This window comes from Apium graveolens, chromosome 1 (genome assembly GCF_009905375.1).
Source record: "Apium graveolens cultivar Ventura chromosome 1, ASM990537v1, whole genome shotgun sequence".
NCBI lineage: Eukaryota > Viridiplantae > Streptophyta > Magnoliopsida > Apiales > Apiaceae > Apium > Apium graveolens.
Genome location: NC_133647.1, coordinates 171420283 through 171443421, shown reverse-complemented (window position 1 = coordinate 171443421; position 23139 = coordinate 171420283). Strand labels below are relative to the sequence as shown.

The window sequence follows — 23139 nt, the reverse complement described above, 5'->3', positions numbered from 1 at the left end:
CGCATCTCTAATTTATCATGGCATTAAACTATCATGAAAGACTTTTGAACTACTTGCAATATGTACTCGAGGGTTCATGGCATCTCTATGTAACTCAAAGATAAACAAAAGATACGCTTAATTTAAATACATCAAAATGACTCAGGATACTTGCATCGATATATATATATGAACTGTTTACAGCAAATACGAAGGTCAAGTTGAATCACTTGCCTTGAGATAGACTGGTCTGGTCTGACTGGTAGGAGCAACAACTGGAGCTTCACTCGACTTTTAAGGCAAGTTTTCCCTCGTCTCGAGATCCTACATAAATAATAATAATCCTCATTATAATATATTCTTTCCATCTTAACCTATTTATAACCCGAAATTAAACATGGATGGCACTTAGGCCTATACACACTTAATTCATATCCAACATTTATATTTTTAAATGTATACACGTAGCCACATAATCACATATCGTATATTAATACCAAATAACATCACATACACCATAACGCCACACTAGGCTCGGATGATCTCGACTCACCACTTAAATTACTTGGTCGCTAACTAAACGAAGTCTTCGAATTTGGGCTTCCTAACTCAATGTGCCTTTCCTAAATTATCCAAAACCTATTGACCCTCACTTGTGCCTTTTGCTCTACTGACCTTATACTATCTTACAACTATTGTGGTCGACCTAATACTCACTTCTAAGTGTCCTAAAACTATGTGATAAGTGAAAGTGCTTACTGGTGCAAATTTCAGAATGGTAACTAAGGTTTCTTGAGTGCATTAGACACTCTTAAACTACAAGTTTTTCTTCAAAATTTTTACACAAGACTCTCCTGACCTAAGGGCATCTCATAAGCTTGATGTGGCTCAAAGGCCTGGCTTGGGCCTTCTTGGGCCTAAGCTAAAAGTCCAAGGTTCCCCTGTTTTTCTGGGCAGAAAATGCCCTGACTTGAATTAACTTGTGACACATGGTTCTAGCTCATATCCTATGAACTATGGTTGGAAAAACTTCTCTGACATACCCTCTAACTAAGGCCCAATTGGGCCTAATGAGGGCCTACCCATGACATGGCCAAATCTCCCTATTTCTAAATTGCAACAAAACTGTCCCCTGCTGGACAGATTTTGTTATTCTACTTGTGCACCTAACCAAATGACATGCAAACCTCCAACCAACTCCTAAAACCTATTATATACTCCCCATACTAACTTCTGGTGGCTTGGGCCTCAAAGTGCACATCAATGACATGGTCAAAACTCACTCTAAACCTCAGGGTACTAAACTGATTTTTCTGCAGAAACTATAACTTCTCATTTTCCAAGATTTTGACTTGACAAACCCAACTAACAACAACTAAATACTTAAACCAAGACCTATACTTGGTATTCTACTGAACTAACTCCCTTTTTCTTAAAATACCCTTGGTGAGATCATCCTTACCTAAGGTGCAACTATGGCAAAACAAAAGAGACTACTCTTAACAAATCGCAAATCTTCATGCTTTTGAAACAACAAGATATATATTTTTATAAAAGATAACCACAAATTATTACCATGCAACAAGAAGCATAAATCAATATTATCACATTATTCCTACTGAAATTAAGGCTCACTAACAAAATCTTTCCAAATGATCAAAATTTCACAACAAACTAAGAGAATTCCACATGCATGCATGCCTTCGGGTTTTTCAAACCAAAACAACATGATTCCCGAATAAATTTTTATCATAATTCAACATGCAAGCCTAACATGGATTACAACTAAATGATCAACTAGCATGCAAAAGGATTTTATCAAGACTTTACTACAAAATTCATGTTATCATCACAAAATACACAAAAATGTTAACAAGGCAACAAAACACCATCCATTCGGCTCCTATCAAGTCATGGCCGAATGGATTAGGGTAAAAACAGCATTCGCATAGGTGTAACACTCTTATGTCTAGCCATTCTTGACCCTATGATACTATAACTCATGGTGAAAGCCTTAGATTCACAAGAATCAAGGAGGTTCACTTTGAGTTTAACAAAAACATCACCATGCAAGGTCAAAACATAGGTTTTTCACTCTATACTTTTGAAATATATAAGAATAACATATAAGGAGTAAAATTACTTGAATATAAGATGATTGTTTGGGTGAAAGAATGAAGAAATGAAGGGGATGGAGGGCCTCGGCTATGGGATGGCCGAGAGGGAGGGTTGAGCCGAGAGGGAGGGAGGAGAAAAGGGGAGGGTGGAGTGAAAATGGAGTGATCATCACTTTAGTTTTGTTTTTATGTCTTTGACTTGGCTAAATGTGAGTGGATTTAGGAAATGACAAGAGTAACCCTCTAGCTAAAGTTAGGCAAATTTGCATGCAAGGTCAAGGAGGTAATTTGGCTAGCAAAATGTGAGTTAGTGGGGTGGAGAATGTCTTCTTTGCCCTTTGGTTAAATAGAAGAGAGTTTGCATGCAAGGTTATTCATGTAATTTAATAATTATGACAACTAAAATTTATAATGATTTATTTTTATAAAATAAAATACAAGTTCAAAAATTATAAAATTTCTACCATAAATTAACTTGTATTTTTAGAGACTTTACAAAATCATTTTCACAATTTGTGTACAAAATGTCTTTTAAAAGAAAATTTTTCCAAAGCTCAGAATATTCCTTATAAATCAAAAATAAAGAAATTAAATAAATTCTTGCTTTGAAAAATCATATACTACCCAAAGCAAATTTAAAATGCAGAAATTTTCACTCACACAAACGTACAAGCATTGAATATATTTTTATTTAACTTAATATTATTCACAAATAATATTACATAAAATGCCGGTCGTAACATCCTCTCCCCCTTAAGGGATTCTGTCCCCAGAATCTAAGAGAACAGATGAGGATACCGGGAACGCATATCAGACTCTAACTCCCAAGTCGACTCTTCGACCTTAGGGTTCCTCCAAAGTACTTTCACTAACTTTACTGATTTATTTCTAAGACTCTTTACTTGCCAGTCGAGTACTTTAACCGGTTGCTCCACAAATGACAGGTCTGCCTGAATTTCTACAGGTTCATATTCTATCACATGGCTAGCGTCAGGATTGTACTTCTTAAGCAACGACACATGGAACACATTATGCACATGCTGATACTGAGGTGGTAAGGCCAACTCGTAGGCCACCTTTCCTACTTGGCTCAAAATCTCAAAAGGACCTACGTATCTAGGTGCTAACTTTCCTTTCTTGCCAAATCTTATCAACCCTTTCCTAGGTGACACTTTTAGCAACACAGCTTCGCCAATTTGGAATTGAACATCCTTACGCGCTGGATCCGCATACTTCCTCTGTCTATCTTGAGCAGCAAGCAACCTTTTCTGAATTAACTTGACTGAGTCATGCAACTGTTGTACCAATTCTGAGCCGAGAATTCTTCCTTCTCCTACTTCATCCCAACTTGTTGGTGATCTACATTTTCGCCCGTACAAAGCTTCATATGGTGGCATGCCGATACTGGAATGATAGCTGTTGTTATATGAAAATTCAATTAATGGCAGGTGGTCGTCCCAACTTCCATCAAAATCGATTGCACAACTGCGCAACATGTCTTCAATTGTTTGAATTGTTCTTTCACTCTGGCCATCAGTCTGCGGGTGATACGCCGTGCTCATATTCAACTTCGTGCCAAGACATTCCTGGAATTGCTTCCAGAATCTTGAGTTAAATCGGGGATCTCTGTCTGAAACTATTGATACAGGTACTCCATGCCTTAATACGATTTCGTGCACATACAGATGAACCAACTTGTCCAGTGACGACTTCTCATTTATTGGAAGGAAATGCGCCGACTTCGTAAGACGATCAATTATAACCCATATTGCGTCATGTCCGGACTTTGTTCGTGGTAGTCCTACTATAAAGTCCATAGCGATGTTTTCCCATTTCCATTCTGGAATCTTCAGGGGCTGAATTAATCCGCTTGGTCGTTGATGTTCTGCCTTTACTTTCTGACAGGTGTAGCACTTCGCAACCCATTCTGCCACGTCTCTTTTCATATTTGGCCACCAAAAGTTCTTCTTTAAGTCTTGATACATCTTGGTGCTTCCCGGGTGGATTGAAAATTTCGAATGGTGGGCTTCATGGAGGATCTCATTCTTTAATTCAGATACATGGGGAATCCATATTCTGGATGAAAACCTTAGTATTCCTTGCTCATCCTTTTTAGTATTAATCTCTTCTCCAGATAACTGATTTTTCTCTTTTTCCATTACTTCCTCTTGATACTTCTTTATCTTTTCCATTAGTGTTGGCTGAAAGGTCATTGCATGACAAACTTCTTTGACTTTCCCATAAGCACAAAGTTCCAATTCAAATTTTCCGATTTCTTCAGATAACTCTTTTGATGTTATCATTGCATTCAATCTTTCCTTCCGACTCAGCGCATCGGCCACTACGTTCGCCTTTCCAGGATGGTAATTTATCGAACAGTCATAGTCCTTAATCAATTCCAGCCATCTCCTCTGCCTCATATTGAGCTCTTTCTGAGTAAAAATGTACTTTAGGCTCTTGTGATCCGTGTAGATTTCACACTTTTCTCCATAGAGATAGTGTCTCCAAATCTTGAGTGCGAACACTATGGCGGCTAGTTCCAAGTCATGCGTCGGATACTTTAACTCGTGCGGCTTCAACTGTCTTGACGCATATGCTATTACCTTACTGTGTTGCATCAACACACAACCCAAACCCTTATGTGAAGCGTCGCTGAATATTACAAAATTCCCTTGATCATCTGGAAGTACTAACACCGGAGCTGTTACCAACTTCTGTTTTAACTCTTGAAAGCTATTTTCACATTCTGCACTCCATTCAAACTTTTGATTCTTTCTGGTTAACTTGGTCAATGGTGTGGCGATCTTCGAGAAATCCTTGACGAATCTTCTATAGTATCCGGCCAATCCTAGAAAACTTCGCACTTCCGTAGGAGTCCTTGGCCTCTCCCAACTCATAACTGCATCAATCTTCGCCGGATCCACTTTAATTCCATCATTTCCAATAACATGTCCCAAAAATTGAACTTCCTTTAACCAAAACTCACATTTGGTAAACTTGGCATACAACTTCTCTTGTCGGAGTATCTCCAATGCTATCCAGAGATGCTGCATATGTTCTTCTTCCGATTTAGAATAAATAAGGATGTCATCAATAAATACCACGACAAATTTATCCAAATACTTCTTAAATACTCGATTCATCAGATCCATGAATGCGACCGGGGCGTTGGTCAATCCAAACGGCATTACTAGGAATTCATAATGCCCATATCTGGTCCTAAATGCGGTCTTGGGAATATCTTCTTCCTTGATCTTTAATTGGTGGTATCCCGATCTCAAGTCAATCTTCGAAAAACATTTTGCTCCCTTTAACTGATCAAAAAGGACATCTATTCTTGGTAGCGGGTAGCGGTTCTTGATCGTTACTTTATTCAACTCCCGGTAATCTATGCATAGACGCATACTCCCATCTTTCTTCTTCACAAAGAGAACAGGTGCTCCCCATGGCGACGTACTTGGTCGTATCACTCCCTTATCCAATAATTCTTGTAGCTGGCTCGCCAACTCTTTCATTTCTGCTGGTGCCATCCTATACGGAGCCTTTGAAACTGGTTCCGTGCCTGGAGCAAGGTTGATCTCGAACTCAATTTGTCGATCTGGTGGTAAGCCTGGTAGTTCGTCGGGAAACACATCGGGGAACTCATTAACTACAGGAATATCTTCCATGCTGGGGCTGCCTCTCTCTGAATCCACTACATATGCTAGGAACGACTCACAACCTTTTCTAAGTAACTTCTTAGCCTGAATAATTGTAAGAAATAGTCGCTCTTGCCTCTGTCCCTTAAATACTACCTTCTCTCCACTCTTCGTCTTTAAATTCACTCTCTTGGTCTTACAATTTATCTGCGCGCTATTCTCTCCTAACCAATCCATTCCTAAGATTATATCAAACTCTCCCAGCTTGAAGAGTATCAAGTCGGCCGAGAACTTATATCCCGAAATATCAATCTCACATTTTGGACAAAATTGATTCACAGGAATCTTCTCTTGGTTCGCAATTACCACATTTACTACCTCACTCATAACCGTTTTATCACATTGGATCTTATCAACAAAAGATTCTGATATGAAAGATCTTGTGGCTCCCGAATCAATCAATACTTTGGCTTTGACATTATTGAGTAAAAGTGTACCTGCTATCACCTCAGAATTCTGAACAGCATCTTTCATCTTTAGGTCAAATGTCCTTGCTGTTGCTTGCGGGGTTGGTGCGGGTGGTGGAGGTAATGCCAATACCTCAGCTGGCACGCTTGCACTGGTACTTGCCACGTTCATCAGAGCTCTGACTGGTCCTGTTGCCTTACACTCCCTAGCCATGTGTCCAGTCTTCCCACATTTGTAGCACGTAACTCCTGGCTTCGGCATCTTGCACTCATTTGCCAAATGTCCCTTCTGATTGCACCTATAACAGGTCATACTCAGCTTATTGCATACTCCGGGGTGCCTTCTTCCACAGTGCTTGCATTCTGGCCTCTGGAACCTGTTTTCTCCAACTTGCCCTTGGCTTGCCTGATTGTTCCCTTTTGATTCTTGCCTTTTGCCCAAATTTCCTTTCCTTTGAAAATTTCCGCCCTTCTGGAAACCAATCCTCTTTACATTCCGATCTTGCAAATTTCCAGCTTCAGACTTTTCTCCATAAAATGGAACCTTCCTCTTCTTGTTATCCCTCTCTTTCCTTGACTGCATCCCATTATTCTCAATCAGAGCAGCTTTCTGTACTACTCCCGCATAAGTCTCAAGTTCAAACATAGCCACCCTATCTCTGATCCAAGGCTCCAATCCTTGCTGAAATTTCTTTGCTTTTTCTTCCTCAGTGCTGGTATATTTTGTCACAAACCTTGACAACTCAGTGAACTTCTTCTCATATTCCAGTACAGTCATGTTCCCTTGCTTTAACTCAAGAAATTTTAGCTCCATCTGGTTCTGCATGTACTTAGGGTAATACTTGTCCAGAAATAACTTCTTAAATCTCTCCCAAGAAATCTGCTGAGTGACTTCCATAGCTTTTACTGATTCCCACCAATAAATGACTTCTCCCTTCAAGAAGTAAGTGGCATACAGCGTCTTCTGATCGTCCCCTAACTGTACCAACTCAAAAGCCCTTTCTATCTCCTTGATCCATGTGTTTGCTATCACTGGATCAGTGGTATCATGAAATACAGGTGGATTCACACTCTGAAAAACCTTGAAAGTGACAATTTGTCTTGGTGGTACTGGTGGTTCAGGTGGTTGATATGGCTCACGGTTATCTTGGTTTTCAATTCGTTGTTGAAGAGTTAGTTGTTGTTGAGCTATAGCATTGGTTTGCTGTTGCAAGGTTTCCAGTAGTTGAAGAATGTTTGGGTCTGTGGTGAAGGTGGTTGTTGGGTTCTTCTTTTTGGGAGGCATGATCCTGAAATAAGAGTTGTGTTATAACAAATATAATTGATAAAATGATTCGAGGGTATCGCATGGCATTCTTGTTTACATATGGGGTCACGTTTCCAAATTAAGCAGATATGATGATAAAAACATAAAATAACAGTTGAGAGCAAATGGAACAATAGCACATAATTATTGAAATTTTAAAGGTCACAGTACATAGGATTGGGACATAGTCTGATTCTAGAAATAACAGGCTTATTTAAAGGAAAGACGGAAACAACTGGGGATTCCATAGAGTCTGATAGTACAACAACATGAAAGGTAAATGGAAAGAACTAAGGCTCCACTCCATCTGAACGGGGCTTGGTAGACTTTTCCTCTCGAAGTGTCTTCACAATGCTCTGGAGCTCATCCGCCACCATCTGAATGACATACTGGCTGGTACGGTCCCGGTGTGCTGGCATCTCCTCAAGCTTAGTGTTAACGTACCGAACCAAGGTCTCAAGTCTCGCAATCATCTGCTCCTTGGGCTTCCCTTCGTAGTTTCGGCTGTCCGGATACACGTTCTTCAGTCGGTCTATCAGTCGGTCGTACTTGCCCTGAAGCATGTCGAACTCGCGCCTCAACTCAGCATACACGGAGAAAGCAATAGTGTCGTCCGACCCAGAGGATGACGAGGAATGCGCCCTTTGCTGACAACCAATAAGAGGAGTATTAATAATAATTTACTTTACCTACTCTCTCGCATAGTATCTATAACCTACTCACAAGTCCTATAACCTATTTGGGCTGTTCAGGGACTCTAAACCGTAGCTCTGATACCAAAACCTGTCACACCCCCAACTTAAATAGCGAAATAAATATAGCTATTACATCTTTTTAATGAAGAATACACAACCAAAATCCAAGATCTTACAGTTTAGGGTTTGGAACAGCCCAACACTACCAACTATTACATCTGATTACAAATACCGAGTCCTCACACAACTATTATTACTTATTCTACCTGGGCTCGAACATAAGCATCCGCATCACAGGTCTTACGGGCAGTCTGCTTGAATCTAACCATGGCTGCTAGCTGTAATATCAGGGTAAAGCAAGAAGTGAGCCAAAAGCTCAACAAGTGCTAACAATACAACGCAAAGCATAAATCGAGATATACCTTTAGGAATGACAATGGAATGACATAATCAATGATAATCGAGAGATAAAACTTATGTGAGTTGGCATCATTATGCTTGCATCAAAACAATTTTAAAATCATTCTTAATCAAAATCATTTTATGACGCTACGGATTACAGCCGGTGATCAGCCGCGAAGTAACCCCGAACCTCGCTGGGTTCTAAAACATTATTGGGAATCCCTAGGCAACTTTTAAGCCTAATATAAGTGTGGAAAGGACTCGCGTCTCAGTCCAGATCCACCATTCAAGAAAACATTTGTCCCCCTTTGGGACTGAAAAATCCACGTTTTAATCATTTTAAAAACTGATGCCGATTTATGACAAAATCTCTTTCGACTGAAATTATTTTTATCAAGGGATTATAGATCAACTTGAAACACTGGAAATATGACACTAAATCTCAGGGCCATGATCTACTAGACTTTACTATATTAGGGTAATTGAGAGGTTTCCATAAACAAGAACTTAGACAAGGAAATTAAGCCAGGCTATTGGATAAGATGAAAGAGTAATGCCAAACTAGGCTTAAAGCAACGGTTGTAGACAAGATATAGGTATTAGAATATCAAAAGATAGGCATCACTGGTTCCAATAGGATAAAGGTGTTAAAATATAAAGAAAGCGATCATCAGCTCAGTATATAACAGGGTATCAAGCTTTAGGGTAAGGATAGGGTTATCAAACAATCATGAATGTATTTAAGAAATGATTGGCTTTTAGGTATCAAGATAAAGTTTCTATCGAGGTTATTTCAAGAGTTGAATCAAAGCATCAGGGTGCAACATCAAGATTTCTCAGGGATCAATAGCATGATAAACAAAAGGATCAATAAGATATTATAACGCATCTCTAATTTATCATGGCATTAAACTATCATGAAAGACTTTTGAACTACTTGCAATATGTACTCGAGGGTTCATGGCATCTCTATGTAACTCAAAGATAAACAAAAGATACGCTTAATTTAAATACATCAAAATGACTCAGGATACTTGCATCGATATATATATATGAACTGTTTACAGCAAATACGAAGGTCAAGTTGAATCACTTGCCTTGAGATAGACTGGTCTGGTCTGACTGGTAGGAGCAACAACTGGAGCTTCACTCGACTTTTAAGGCAAGTTTTCCCTCGTCTCGAGATCCTACATAAATAATAATAATCCTCATTATAATATATTCTTTCCATCTTAACCTATTTATAACCCGAAATTAAACATGGATGGCACTTAGGCCTATACACACTTAATTCATATCCAACATTTATATTTTTAAATGTACACACGTAGCCACATAATCACATATCGTATATTAATACCAAATAACATCACATACACCATAACGCCACACTAGGCTCGGATGATCTCGACTCACCACTTAAATTACTTGGTCGCTAACTAAACGAAGTCTTCGAATTTGGGCTTCCTAACTCAATGTGCCTTTCCTAAATTATCCAAAACCTATTGACCCTCACTTGTGCCTTTTGCTCTACTGACCTTATACTATCTTACAACTATGGTGGTCGACCTAATACTCACTTCTAAGTGTCCTAAAACTATGTGATAAGTGAAAGTGCTTACTGGTGCAAATTTCAGAATGGTAACTAAGGTTTCTTGAGTGCATTAGACACTCTTAAACTACAAGTTTTTCTTCAAAATTTTTACACAAGACTCTCCTGACCTAAGGGCATCTCATAAGCTTGATGTGGCTCAAAGGCCTGGCTTGGGCCTTCTTGGGCCTAAGCTAAAAGTCCAAGGTTCCCCTGTTTTTCTGGGCAGAAAATGCCCTGACTTGAATTAACTTGTGACACATGGTTCTAGCTCATATCCTATGAACTATGGTTGGAAAAACTTCTCTGACATACCCTCTAACTAAGGCCCAATTGGGCCTAATGAGGGCCTACCCATGACATGGCCAAATCTCCCTATTTCTAAATTGCAACAAAACTGTCCCCTGCTGGACAGATTTTGTTATTCTACTTGTGCACCTAACCAAATGACATGCAAACCTCCAACCAACTCCTAAAACCTATTATATACTCCCCATACTAACTTCTGGTGGCTTGGGCCTCAAAGTGCACATCAATGACATGGTCAAAACTCACTCTAAACCTCAGGGTACTAAACTGATTTTTCTGCAGAAACTATAACTTCTCATTTTCCAAGATTTTGACTTGACAAACCCAACTAACAACAACTAAATACTTAAACCAAGACCTATACTTGGTATTCTACTGAACTAACTCCCTTTTTCTTAAAATACCCTTGGTGAGATCATCCTTACCTAAGGTGCAACTATGGCAAAACAAAAGAGACTACTCTTAACAAATCGCAAATCTTCATGCTTTTGAAACAACAAGATATATATTTTTATAAAAGATAACCACAAATTATTACCATGCAACAAGAAGCATAAATCAATATTATCACATTATTCCTACTGAAATTAAGGCTCACTAACAAAATCTTTCCAAATGATCAAAATTTCACAACAAACTAAGAGAATTCCACATGCATGCATGCCTTCGGGTTTTTCAAACCAAAACAACATGATTCCCGAATAAATTTTTATCATAATTCAACATGCAAGCCTAACATGGATTACAACTAAATGATCAACTAGCATGCAAAAGGATTTTATCAAGACTTTACTACAAAATTCATGTTATCATCACAAAATACACAAAAATGTTAACAAGGCAACAAAACACCATCCATTCGGCTCCTATCAAGTCATGGCCGAATGGATTAGGGTAAAAACAGCATTCGCATAGGTGTAACACTCTTATGTCTAGCCATTCTTGACCCTATGATACTATAACTCATGGTGAAAGCCTTAGATTCACAAGAATCAAGGAGGTTCACTTTGAGTTTAACAAAAACATCACCATGCAAGGTCAAAACATAGGTTTTTCACTCTATACTTTTGAAATATATAAGAATAACATATAAGGAGTAAAATTACTTGAATATAAGATGATTGTTTGGGTGAAAGAATGAAGAAATGAAGGGGATGGAGGGCCTCGGCTATGGGATGGCCGAGAGGGAGGGTTGAGCCGAGAGGGAGGGAGGAGAAAAGGGGAGGGTGGAGTGAAAATGGAGTGATCATCACTTTAGTTTTGTTTTTATGTCTTTGACTTGGCTAAATGTGAGTGGATTTAGGAAATGACAAGAGTAACCCTCTAGCTAAAGTTAGGCAAATTTGCATGCAAGGTCAAGGAGGTAATTTGGCTAGCAAAATGTGAGTTAGTGGGGTGGAGAATGTCTTCTTTGCCCTTTGGTTAAATAGAAGAGAGTTTGCATGCAAGGTTATTCATGTAATTTAATAATTATGACAACTAAAATTTATAATGATTTATTTTTATAAAATAAAATACAAGTTCAAAAATTATAAAATTTCTACCATAAATTAACTTGTATTTTTAGAGACTTTACAAAATCATTTTCACAATTTGTGTACAAAATGTCTTTTAAAAGAAAATTTTTCCAAAGCTCAGAATATTCCTTATAAATCAAAAATAAAGAAATTAAATAAATTCTTGCTTTGAAAAATCATATACTACCCAAAGCAAATTTAAAATGCAGAAATTTTCACTCACACAAACGTACAAGCATTGAATATATTTTTATTTAACTTAATATTATTCACAAATAATATTACATAAAATGCCGGTCGTAACAACACCCAGGACGACCACTGGAGAATCCCCATTCACTTTGACTTACAGATGTGAAGCTATGGTTCCAATAGAGATAGACTCTGGATTATTCAGGCGTGATAATTATAACCTCGTGGATAATGAGGTTAATCATCGGCTATATTTAGATCTTGTGAAGAGGTACGGGCAACCTCCCAGTTGAAGCTAGCTGCATATTAGCAAAGAACCCGTAAGTACTTTGACAAGAAGGTTAGAGCCCGACCACTGCAAGTGGGGGACTTCGTTCTAAGGAAGGTATTGCCAACATGAGGGTTCCAGGACATGGAGCTTTCGGGGCAAATTGGGAAGTCCCGTATAAGATAAAATCTGTCTTGTGGGAAGGCACGTATTATCTGGAAAGTTTGGATGGGAAGTTACTTCCACGGGCGTGGAACACTGAACTCTTGAAGAAGTACTATCAGTAAACAAATCAAGGTAATTCTCGTGTAGGCCTCTTTCAGGCTATAGGAATAATAAAGATAGCCTATTAGTTAGGGATATTATGTTTTAGGGATTATTCATTTAGTTGTTTAACCTGTTTCGGTAGATGGCTAGAAGGTAGTGCATGTACACCTTCCGGAGAAACACGTTTTGGAAATTTGCCTTAATAAATCATGCTTAGTTTTCGTTTTATCTACTTCTGGCATATCAACTATTGTTTTTTATTTTTATATGATTGTCATGGTTAAGCCTATATGATTAAAATGATTATAACATGATTATTTAGAATACAATCGCTCTAAAGAACGTGAATGTTTCTCGATATGATAATTCATGCTTTAGTTCTTCACCATAAAAAATATTGATGCTAAAGAACTCGGGGGGTAGTAGTATATATGTGTCTATATACGTTTATCCTTTCTGGCCTTGAAATGGGATAATTTTAAGCAAAATTAGTAATTTGGAATAAGAGAGTATAGGTGTATACACTTATCTTGAATAACCTTGAAATGGAATATTTATAAGGAAAATTAAAATCCGGAATTTTGTTAAGAATGGAACGTTATGAATGGATAAAAATGAATTTAACATGGATTATGCCGGGATGGATTTGGAAAACTTGGGGATACCAGGGCTATACGGATTTCGGACAATGGCTAAGAGCTGCATATGGTTTGGGAAAGCTGGGAATGCGCAAAGACTCAAAACGAAGTAGGGATACTTCGAACCTGTCTCTAACATGAAGTAAGATAACTTCAAGACCTGTTACTCAGAAAAACCCAAGGGCTAGTTAAAAAGTCCAAACGGTATATAGTTACCTTAATATCCTGTAAAAACTAGACATATTGGTAACCGAGAAAATGGATAAGTGTGGAATACGCTAGGACACGGATAGGTGTGGAATACACTAAGAATGGATATGGGAATATGTTGATAACACATGATGTGTAAAATCTAAAGAGATAGGTTATATACATATTTGAAGATCGGGGGTACGAAAGATGAAAAAATGATTGCGTAATAATAGCCCCAAAAATCGAGCTTATTTGTGGAGGATTACCCACAGGAAGGGTAAGGAATTTACCCATGTAAAGGTAAGGAATTTACCCACGGAAAGGTGAGGAATTTACCCACGGAAAGGTAAGGACATTACCCTCGGAAAAATATATTACGGTAAATTATAACTTAATAAGAACTTGACGTGATATTATATAATAGTAACTAATCTCCTCCCTTAGCTTCTTGTCACTACTAGCCACCTCCACGATCTGCTCCCCAAACTTCATATCCAAAAATAAGGCCTTCACACTAGCGAGAGATCGATCGCGAGTAGCCTCCACCAGTCTCAGTTTGTCCCACTCCGCTACGGCTATCTCTGGGATCTGGTTCCCCACTATGTCAAAGAACTTCTGCTTCTTTTGGGAACTGTTGGATGGGGCATCTTCCAGAGAAGGCTTCAATCTTTTCGCAGACCGGGATCCAGAGCTTGCAGGGGGATCCGTAGGATGGTGAATACCCTTCTTGCTAGGAAGCCTTGCTGAGTGGTATTTTGAGACTTGGCGAGGAGGATCCTGTAACACGGGAGTGGCCCTTAGAGCAGCCTCGGCCTTCACATCCTTTCCAAAAAGGTCATCATAGCTTGTTGGGTTCTTCACAAAAGACATATCTGCAGCGCAATATGAATGCATTAGCCATGATAACCAAGGAAATAAGTGGCATATAAAAAATTTAGACATACACATGGATTGAGTACAAAAATATGTATCTTTCAATAGACATCAGAAATAAATCAAAAAAACGAATATATGGGGAAGGGGTAGAGCCCTTAGAAGAAGGGTCTCTTCGGTAAGAGTAATACCTGGAGTAGGAGTTGCGTGCTCCTTGGGTAAACTAAATTTTAATTCAAATAAATTTTATGGGGTAAAAAGACCAGAATCGTCCTTTAGGCCCTTATACTTTTCCAGAATGCCCTGAGCCCTAATTAGCTCTTCGCCTTCCAGGGGAGATTGAACAGGCATATATGGGGTATCATCGAAAGTTGTGCGGTATGAGGGACAATCATAATAATACAAAAATTGATTGGCCCAACTTGCCATAGTCTGTTTACAACCGATCATACACTTACCATGGTGGACGTTCCATAAGGTAAGATAGAAAAACCCACTAGACCTACCTGACGGCTTTAATCGGTAAAAATAACCTAATTCATAGGCTGACAATGCTTCAGAATACTCTTGGTGATAGAGGATATACATACTCGCAGCTGTGTGATATGAGTTGGGAGTTAACTGGTGAGGGGCTAACCCATAAAAGTTTAGAACTTAAGGAAAAACGGGTGTAAGGGGAGAGAGAAACCCTGCTTGAAGAACTGGTCTGACAGCACTACTTTTGGAATAGACTGGTATGACTGAAGGTTGTCAAAATTCTGGCACCTTTCGTGGTGTTGGGGTACCACTAGTGTGCACCCAGGGACTATTTTGTCTAAAAGGCTGTCAAGGGTCAATAGGGTCATGGAAGGTTTTAGGCAATCATATGGTTTTGGGGCTATATAAGAATCGGCATCATCCCCGTGGAGATAGCCGGCATCTAGAGCAATCCTATTGTCAAGAGATTCATCGAGAATCAGTGGCTCTGTCTCCTCAGTGAAGAGTTTTGCCTTACCTACGGGGGTATTCTGGTTACGGGAATCCACCTCATCATCAGAGGAGGCTAAGTTGACATGGCTAATGGCTTTGGAGAAAGAGTCCGTTCTTAGGGATATCTGGGCTTTTACGGGGTCTAGTACTTTCACTTTAGAGCGGGTTCGTCCACCTACAGTAGAGGCCGCAGACAAGAAAGCTTGGGATAAGTTGACTGGAAGAAGGGCGTCACTAGCTGTGTTTTCGGATGAAGAGAATACACCGCCCATAACGGAATCCTTAGAGTTACTAGAAGCCCCAGAGGTAGACATCTGCGAAAGAAAAATTAGAGTAAGTTATCTACTCTAAGATTTCTTACACGACGTTAAGAGGGGGCTTCCATATGACTAGGAAGAGAAGGATGTAGGGGTATCAAGCTTGGAAAGGATCCAAAAGACAGGCATGCATAAGGAATATAGACTATGGGATCCTATGGGTCTAAAAGATATGTGAATACACCCGAATTAGGGGTATTGAAGACATTGTCTTAACCCTGGGAAAGGTATACCCCTAATTATACCATGAACAAGGGACCTAGAGATCTACAGGTCAAACATCAATCTAGGGTATGAAGATTGGCTGAAACTACTTACAATCTTGGATCTACGGCATAGGAAATAAATAAATACGAGACCAAAAAAATAATAAACAGTTAATTTATTCATACATGTGAAGAAAAGGACAGAGGCGGAGGAAGGTGAACAGTCACCGGAAAATAGGGCCGATTTCGGCCAATATTCACTACGTGAAAATAAACGCCAACACGAACTAAAAGCAATCAAAAGATTCAAAGCATGCATATCGTTTTCGGTGACCGGTGAGGAACAAAATTGATACTAAGCATGCAAAAATCTAAGCATTCACTCGTATATGTGCACACATAAATATATGTATATGTGTGAATATCTATGCGCGCGAACTAGAGAATCATAAAGATAAGGAGATCAGGGGATTTACCTTTCGGACGAGGGAGAGAAAATCTTGATTACGGGCTTTGAGCTTAAACGGAGATTGGCTTCTTCTTTGGTTTCTCCGAGATGGAAGTCGAACGGGCTAGAAGCTCTTCTTTCTTCCCAAATTACTCTCTTTTTTTATCTTATATTGTGTGCTGTGTTTGATAAAAATGATAAAGAGAGGAGATGTGTGGTTTATATATGTGTATTTATATGAGAAGTTGGAAGGTTAAGGGAGGATAATTGAATAAAATTGTTAATTGTTACGTGAATCTAGACATGATTTTAAGTTTTTATTATAGCTATTTCCTAGGGAAAAGAGTGGGTTTAGGAGTGATTTAGAGTGTTTTTGAATTTTAAAAAATCAAGGATTTATACATCACAAGGACTCTAAATAAAAGGAATTATGGATTAACATGGACATAAATTCAAATTTTGTGATGAGGTCAAGGGGATAGCATGGGATTATCGGCACTATGTAATACAATCGACAGGAAATTTAGGGCATAGTGAATAAAGGGGGATTATCCCAAAGTCTCCTAGCCCCATGGTGTATATAATGATACGTAGAAGACCCTAAAGCCTACAACATAATAGGGAATTGGAAAAAGGTTAAGTAGGGTTGATTTATGTTTTCTATCAGGGATATTTTCATGAGCTCGTGAGGAAAGTCCCATGAGGCTGCTTATGGTGAATCCCAAAGGGTCTTATGAGAAATAGGACTAGGTAATAAGAATGTTTTAGGTTCCCCAAGCATACAATGACTATGGGGAACCAGGGGTAGTTGTTGTGCCTAAAATCAGCCATGGGCCGGATTTATGGCCCATAGAGAGAATCGGGCTTTGTGGATGGCAAAGCAGGGGGTATTGGACCCGAATGGATTATTATCGTGGGGGTATAAGAAAGATGATGATTACCTGTCTAAAGGGGTATTAGCAAGAGAGAGCTAGGAGCATACTTGGTGGTAACTTAATACCCCAGGGTCTCTGAAATATGCTAAGATACTAGGGTATTCGGAGAAGGGCACTTAGTTGGGCTATGCAGACGATGGTAAGAGGCCTGCAGAAGCAGTGTTTTAGTTAAAGACGACTTTCACAATGAGATAGCAGGATGGATACGACTCCTAACATGCTACAACTGCATGCAAGCGGATTTGTACAAAGTATGCATGGAATATGCATACTTTTAATGGATAAATACAATGATAAAAGGAAAATAAGGGTTAGTGGTGTATTAGAAGTAGAACTCTTTTATTCTAACCTAAACCTAGCTGGATAAGGATCAAGAGCAGCCATGGGCTTGGGAAAAAACGTGGTTAGGTTATCTGAAGAAGAGTCATAAGGCAAATAGAACTACAGATGACTTGATTCCTATAAATATAGGATATGTAGGCCATTTGCGGGGTTACACACACGTTTTCTCTACTAATGATCGAGTATAAGCATTCTGTGAGATCACCCGAGTACATTTACGATTGAGTAGGAATTATTCAGTCACCATATTTCGGAAACCTTACAAATTCAGTCCAAACACAGCCTTGCTCGCCACCGGATTCCGGCGAGTTGGGCGTATACAGCCATCACGAATAGGCCAACGATCAGGCCTAAAATCCGACATACTTCCCGTTATTTTAGCGATTTCCTCCAAAAAGTGTTGTACTAGTTTCCTCTCACAACAGTTACTATCCTTGTTGTAGATAACTCCCTGTAAAGTTTCACAGTCCACTAACTGAGCGTAGCTGAAGATAAACTGAAGCTCCGCTATCTTCTTATCCACCTTCCCCGTTGAAATTGATTTAAACTCATTTGGTTGCTTAGGAAATCTCTCTCTCAATTTCTCTGTCTTGATTCTCTCTCCTATTATCTCTCTTTTGATTCTCTTTCCATTATTAGTCAAGGAAATTGGCAATTTAGCACTGGGCATTTGGAAACACAGTTGTAGCAACTAGCAAACCATAGCTAGGCTAAGGCTTTGGTTCCGTAAAACCAAAAATCTTAGTAAGTCATAGTAATCTTCCGCCATATCTTTTATTAATGCTTTCTCCGGACCAACTTACATTGATTACAATTGCCAAGAGTTGCTAAAAGAATTCAATAAACTACGGATTGTTTACGAGTAATATTTGTAATGATAATTTTTAATATTTAAAAACTTTACATTTTATATTAGTGAACGGTTTTTTTAATCAAAACGGATCGGAGCTCCGATCCGAAAATCCATGATCCTAACGGATCAGGATATGAATCATGTTCTGAAAAATCCGGCTATGATCATATCTGAATCCGAACCTGGCAAAATGTAATAGATCGGGATATGGATCATGTCTGATCCGATCCATATCTGATCTATTAATAGCCCTACATGAAAGTAGGAATGGGCATCTGGTAAATTCGGGGTCGAGGAATGATATACCTACCCCCGATTCTCGAACCCTAACTCGTTTCCCAAACCCATCCCAATCCCTCAATGAATATTTTGCTCCCCGAACAGGGATCCCTGGGGTAATCGGGAATATTTTTTTATTTAGTGAATTTATATGTATTTTTAATAAAAATAATTTAATAAAGAGAATTTACCAAAAATACTAACTATTCTAAGTTTTTTTGCGATTTTACTATCTTTTGATTTTTTTTTGTAAAAATACGAAATCAACCAAAATCAACCAGATATGCAACTAGTTGAATAAAGTTTTTTTGGTTGATCTGAGGTTGCATGTAGTTGCAGAAACTCGTCAAAAGTTGCACGCAGTTGATTCTAGTTGTCAAAAAACCGTATTTTTGTAATTTTTTTTGAAAAATAGTATTTTTGCAAATTAAAAAGTATTTTTGCAATTTTTTAAAATAACTGACAATATTTTTGCAAAAGTATTTTTAGACTTGGGTATTTTTCAAAAAACCCCTTTAATAAATCATGACAAATGGATATGTTTTAAATTTAATATTATATTTCATATAGCAATTTGAATTAAATATATTCACAATAAAAGATATTATAAATCATATTCTACTATAAAAATTAAAATGATAAAAAATTTAAGATTTAAAATTATATATACATTATATTTATTATATTTATTCATAATATTTTAATTAATACACATATAAATTATTTGTTATCTATATTAAATATAATATCAAGGATCGGGGTCGAGGAGGGAGAAAGGGTAAGGCTGTCAAACAGATAATTCGGATACGGATCTGCCTATATCCGGATCTAAATCCGAAAATCTGTATCTGTATCTATATCCGATCCGAAAATATTTAATAAATAATATCTGAACCCGGGTCTGACGGATACTATCTGAATACAGATAATATCCGGATGCGAATCCGATTTTCAATCAAATTTTTTATTTTACTTTAAAAATTAAAAAAAAATGAAAAAATATGATAAAAAATAAAAAATAATTTTTAAAATTAAAATAAGAGAAAGTGATTTAAATCATATTTTAATTTTTCAAAAAATTAATTATATTTATCTTTTCAATATAATCGTTATCTTTAAATTGTTGAACTCAAATGATTTATTTTATATGTCTATAAAATTTGTATAAACATAATATATATATATATATATCTATGTGTGTATGCATAAAAACAATATAAATTTAATATATAATATATTTTTAAATTATTTAAATATAAAATATATTTATTCAGATTCAGATATTATTAGATACAGATATAAATACAAATATGCTTATATTTGTATCTATATCCGCAATCGTCGGATCCGAATACGGATAATATAAGCTTTGTTTTGGATACGGATAATATCCTTTTTATTTCGGATACCAATACGAATTATTCGAACGAATATCGAATTTTTCAAATTTCTTTGACATCCCTAGGAACGGGGCAGGAATACCCTAATCCCTGATACCGTCCCAATCTCTTAAGTCTTTTATAAATTTTCCCATTCTCTGCCTCGAATCTGAAAATTTTCATGCTTTCAAGGCTTGTTCGGGGCATGGTTCGGACCGGGTAGGGACGAATTGGGTGGAATGCTCATCCCTACATGAAAGAGGTTGAGAGAAATGGAAGGTAAGAGAAAATAAAAGTGTGGGGCTTGATTATATCTTATTAGGCCTCAAATTTATGTCAAATTGGGTTTAAGAAATATAGTTATATTAATATTTTGGATTTTGGGGGAAAAAAAGAATTGGTTCTGGTCAATATAAAATTGAACCGGTTTTTTCATATATACTATAATTACAATTTAAGCCGACCGGAAAATCAAAAGGCTCGATCCTCATTCATATTTTTCCAAGTCAAACGTCGGGCTTGGGCTTGACACCACGCCAAGAAGAATGTACAGTAATAGTAGTAGAGAGACCAGAATAAGTCCCCATATGTGGACTTCTAGTTCTAGGTAGACATGTTAAGCCACTATTTAGACTTCAGTTCAGAGTAGTTTGCATTGTCTGTAGGCTCGTTTAATCCAAAACACCTTTAGTTTTCTGGGCCTGTACTTGTTGCAGCTGGGCTTTCTAATTTCCAAGTTAAAGTTCAATGTGCAGACAAGACAGACTACTTTCCCATCTGATTTAAGCATTCCTTGATACTTTCACAGACTACGCGGACATATGTTGATTGCTCACTTGTCAAACACTAGAATTTGACTTATGTTGCAAGTTTTGCCAGTGATAAAGCCCATTTCTAAATATTGATAATTGAATTAAATTATTAAGCAAAATTCTGAGTTTGAAATTATCCATTAACCAATTATTGCTTATAGTGATCCGATTTCAAACAATTTAAAATAAGTAATTTAAAAACTTAAAATGAATAATTGACTTATAAGTTTTAATTAAATAAATATATATAAATATAAAATATATAAATATTTAGATAATTTTATTCAAAAGACAGAATTTATTTATTTAAATAATTTATAATAAATAATGTTTAAATACAATTAACTTAATTTGTGGATTTAAAATTAAAAAAATATTTAAAAACATATATTTTAAAATTAAAATTAATAAAAAAGTAAAAAAAATAAAATAAATTGAAAAAAAATACATAATTAATGACATTCAACTTATCAGCTTATAAGTTGTAAATTCAACTTATAAATTGGGTCACAATACTCTGTCAATAAGTAATTAATGGCTTATAAGTGAATAATATACTTTTTAAGTAATTGACAAACAGTCCCTATAAGTAGATTATTAAGCAAAACCTTGAGTTCCAAATTATTCATTCACAAATTATTTTTATAATCATGATCTGTGATCAAGTTTCCCAATACTCAAGTGTTGAATGTGGAGTGTATTTTGTTATCCAAGTCATTTCTTGCAATATTAACCGATAGAGATTATATATAGTCACCGATAGACGCAAGCTGCCGGAGAAATCAAAACAGACTGCCTGGAAAGTGACCTCTTTCAAAAAAAGGGTTAATATTTACATACATCTCAACAATACATATATTTTCTAACACAAAATTTAAATAAATAAAAGAAATGTAAGAAGTTCGGTAAGCAGATTTGTTAACTGAAAATATAACAACCGGCCAGTAAACTTCTATGGGTTTAATATAGCTATAGCCACTGTGGCAAATTCAAGATCAGGGCACCATTTTAATTCCCTTCTCTTGGTACAATATAGCTTGCTCTTTTTTCCATAAATTCACAACTTGAATGAAATATTTTTAGATATAGATACAATACACATACAGAAGGGATGAAAGGAGATCGGCGCTGAATATGTTCAGAGTCTTTTCGTGAAAACCCTAGTCCATGCGGGTGATATATTTATAGCCTAAATGAGAGCCCGTCATTTGTGCAATTGATTTATTATTGGGCCTGGCCTTAAATTTGTTTCTTCTTCATATGTCCAAGCGGGTAAGTGTTTCAAAATTTTCCGTCTGGCACAAGGGCCAAGGCCCACAAAGTTATTAAATGAAAATCTTCAGAGTACCACATTTTGGATTCTGTTAATTATATTTAGTATAAAAAAAATCCCGGATTTTAAATTATTTAAAATACCCAATCTTTTAGTTAGGTCTTTCAAATAAATAGCTCCAATTAAATTTATTATTGGGATCTGATAACTCCGGTGAGCGGGCGGCTCCGTCCGACGGCGTTCCTGGATCTTCTGTGCGGGGGTGAGGTGTAGCTGCTGGTTGGGCGCCTGCAAAACAACACCGGAAGGGGGGTTTGGCTCCCACGGCACCTCCGGTGTGAGAATAAGAACAGGCTTTGGAGAAGATGAGGGTATATATGTTTATGTAATTTAGAGGCTGTTGTGTATGTGTGTTTATATGTGATGGCTGCTGTATGTTTTTGAGTGTATGTGAGTGTGTGAGTGCAAGAGAAATTATTTTTCAACCCCTAAACCCTTCAGTCTTGGGGGTATACATAGCCCCAAGGTAGGGTTTAGGGGTAGTTACCTCTAAATCTGGGCCGTTGGATCTTGGGAGCGGAGGACGCCTGGCTTGGGCAGATTGCTTACACGTGTCCAGGGGAGGACCACCTCCAGAGTGTCCGAACGGCCTCTGACACGCGCCGTGCTTGTCTGGTGTGTTGGTTGTTGATAGCTGTCATAGTCACGTGCCCACGTACCCCTCCTTGGCGGGTTGTGGGATGTGATGCGTCTGCTGAGACCTCTCTAACTGTGGTTTTGGCCCCGATCGGGATCCAGGTATGCAGGCGGATCCGGATCCGGGAAGTAGGGTAGACCCGGGCCTGGGCTCCTATGTTTGATTGGCCTGGGAGAGG

At 37.7% G+C, this 23139-nt stretch overlaps 1 non-coding gene across 1 annotated transcript; it reads right to left on the bottom strand.

The window, feature by feature from the left end:
* Positions 1-21880: 21880 nt before the first annotated feature.
* On the bottom strand, positions 21881-21969 carry LOC141680686 (small nucleolar RNA snoR109). The gene has a single exon (XR_012558388.1). It is a non-coding gene; the product is annotated as a small nucleolar RNA snoR109 (small nucleolar RNA).
* Positions 21970-23139: the final 1170 nt, after the last annotated feature.